Below are 3479 nucleotides of genomic sequence, written 5' to 3' on the forward strand. Positions count from 1 at the left end.
CCAACCATGAAAGTGTTCATTTCTTATCATTCTTGCTCACTTGTTTTTGCCAAATTTTAATAAATCTGTCAACTTAGTGGGAAAATTTCCTTCCTTTTAATTTCTTAGATCATTCTAAGGTATAGCATATTTTTCTATAATATTGGTCTATTTTTTCCACTGGGATATTGAAAGTTTTCTCATTGAAGTGAATGATTTTTTTTTTTTTGGTAAATTAGGGATATCAAACTTTTGTCATATATTGCAAGCAGGTTTTTGTTAAAATTAGAGACATTGTAGGTTAACAGAAAAATCATGCATAAAATAGAGTTCCCATATAATGCCCCCACTTATTATTAACAATTTTCTTTAGCATGGTACCCTTGTTACAATGGATGAAAGAACATTATTTTAATTCAGCCACTAGCTTTAGTCCATGGTTTACATTAGCATTCACTGTTGGACAGTCCCATGTTTTTTCTTTAATTTTTATTTTACTAACATATATATACAACCTAAAACTTCCCCTTTTAACCACATTCAAATATGTAATTCAGTGCTGTTAATTACGTTTACCATGTTGTGCTACCATCACCACCAATCGTTACCAAAACTTAGTTTTTGCTTTTAATTTTGACTTTATAATTTTCCATTCAGTGTTAAAATATTTGATGCAGTTAAATAAATCTCTTCTCTAATGGCTTCTGTTTTTGTACTATGCTTTAAGAGACCTTAAGATTCTTTAAAATTACTTTTATTGACCACTAATTTTATGATCATATTTTTGTCTCTATTTAAATATTTGCCTAATTTGAAACCTAGTTTATTTTAAGAAGTAAAGAAAAAAATACATTAAAAATTTTTTCTCAAATGGCTACCCATTTTTCCAGAACCATTTATTGAATGACCCATCTTTCTTTCACCTGTTTGAAGTGAAATTACATCCTAAATCCCCATATCTACTTAGATCCTGGATCCTCTAATCCAATCTAATTATTTGTTGATTAATGTTGTATTACCTCACAACTTTCATTTCTGTAATGATAATAAATATTTTAATATGTGGCAGAGAAATATCTCCTTGATACTTTTCTATTAAAGATGTTTCCTGGATGGTCTCACAAATTTGTTCTTCAAAATTAGCTTCAGAATTAATTAGTCAACTGCTCTCAACATGAATACTCCAACAAAGGGCACATGTGCAAGAGAGAGTCAGGTTTTTATTGTGATTGTTAATAATTTATAAAATAATTGAGGGAGAACTAAAATCTTTACAATATTTAATCCTTTTAAACCCTCCAAAGATGTATCTATCAGTCCAGCATGCAGAAATGGATAGGCAAATGGAGTACAGCAAAGATTACCTAAATTCCTATACCTTCTGCTGAAGTAGACACACTCAGAATCTGCATGCTTCACCCTGCACTCTAGCTAATTTTCTTGGAAATTAGAATTAGAAACTGGAGAAAGTCATATAAGTGATTCGGAAGGACATCATGGCAATTTCCTTTCCTACTGCATTAGTAAGTGTGTAGCTTATCAGAGGGGATATGAAAATCAGCATTTCACCCTCAGAATAAGCCCAAACAGAAAAGAATGTTTAACCAGGCACTCAGTTAACTCCAGAACTACTCCAATTGTGGGAAGAGATTGCAGGTAATGGTGTTATTTGTAGCTTCAGATATCACTTGGCTTCATATCCTCCAGTCTCTGACAATAATAGAAATAGCAACTAATATTTATCAGGCTCTTAGATGAGCACACTGAATCCTGACTCTAACATACTGTGGTGGGTATCATTATTACCTCATTTCACATACAAAGGCTTATATAGGTAAAATTTCTTCTCCAGTGCCACAGCCCATCAAGTGACAGAGTAGGAGTCTAAGACAGGTCTTTGTAACCTGAGAGCTTCAGCTTCTAAACATGGTTCACTAATGCCTACTGTAGATTCACCTTGTTCCACCCTCCCACCTGCTCACACTCTGAGCTCTTAAATCTTCAGCACATGTAGGAATCCATTGTCTTCCAACATCTTTTTCTCCCCACTAGTTTAGGAAGGGAGTTCAGAAGAACACTTTCAAGCAATTTGGCCATGAGTCAAAGAATAGAATATCATGGTGGCTGGAGGATGAAGTGGAGTTTAGAAAAATTTTCTTCAAATGGTGGAGATCCAAATAGGTTTCCAAGCTAAGGAGAGGATGCCAGGATAGGGGGAGAGAGACTGAAGAAAAAAGAAAGAGGATGATTGATGGAGTGAGTCAGATCTTCCTATGAAAATTGTAATTCTGTGGTTCTGGGAATGCCCAGTGAGCACTTTCAATCTGAGACCAGCTGCAAGCCCATTCACGTAGCATTTTGATGAAACAAGTTTATAAGAAAAAAATATAGAGAGCAAAACTATTTAAAGATTACTCATTTGGAATGATGACAACTTTAACTTAATAGCAATTTTAAATGGTAGAAAAATGAAAAAAAATTAAGGATTGTTTAGGACTATTATTGTACTTACTATAATTCATTGCTCTGCCAAGAATATTCTTGAAACTGAGCAATTTAAGAAGCTATTTTGGAGACTAATTGCAATGATTTTCCATTAAAACATTTTCATTTTCTTGTTTCATTAAAAACTCAAGTAAATACATGGCCATACATAGAGTGTGATTCATAATAAGATGCATCTCACAGTATAATAAAACCTTAAATGAGACTTTGGCATACAAAGTGAACTTAATTCCATTATGGAGGATTCTTTCATTACTTTCTGTAAAGTAAGATCTCAAATCTTATTCATTTTGTGAGTATTATCCGACTGATAGTCCATTCACTAGAATAAAAGATGAGATATTTTGCTGGGCCTTTCAGTTCAAATAGCTGGTTTCCTTTTTTTAATATACTATTTTTTAGAGCAGTTTTAGATTTATAGAAAATTTGTGCAGAAAGTACAGAGGGTTCTAATATATTCCCTCTCCCTCCTCTCCACATAGGTTCCCCTATTAATATCTAGCATTAAATTGTAGCATTAGTTGCTACAGTTGATGTGCCAATATTGATACATTGTTATTAATTATTGTCCATAGTACACATTAGAGTTGACTCTTTGTGTTGTACAGTAATATGGATTTTGACAAATGCAAAATGTCATGTATCCACCATTACCGCCAGTTTGGATATATTATGTCTGCTAGAAAAGCCATATTCTTTAATGCAGTCTTATAGGGCAGACTGATTAATCTGTTGATTAGGGAGGAACCTCTGATTGAATTATTTCCATGGAGGTGTGGACCCTGTCCATTCAGGGTGGGTCTTGATTAGTTCACTGGAGTATCTAAGAGAGAAGCTTAGAGCTGACACAGACCCAGATGCTTGCTGATGCTTGGAGACACTTGGAAATGCAGACAGAAGGACGTCTGGAGATGCTAAGCTAAGAGATGAAGCCCAGAGAAGCTAAGAGAGGACCCCCAGATGCTTAGAGAGGAATGCCCTGTGAGAAAGAAGCA

Source organism: Choloepus didactylus, chromosome X (genome assembly GCF_015220235.1).
Source record: "Choloepus didactylus isolate mChoDid1 chromosome X, mChoDid1.pri, whole genome shotgun sequence".
Lineage (NCBI taxonomy): Eukaryota > Metazoa > Chordata > Mammalia > Pilosa > Megalonychidae > Choloepus > Choloepus didactylus.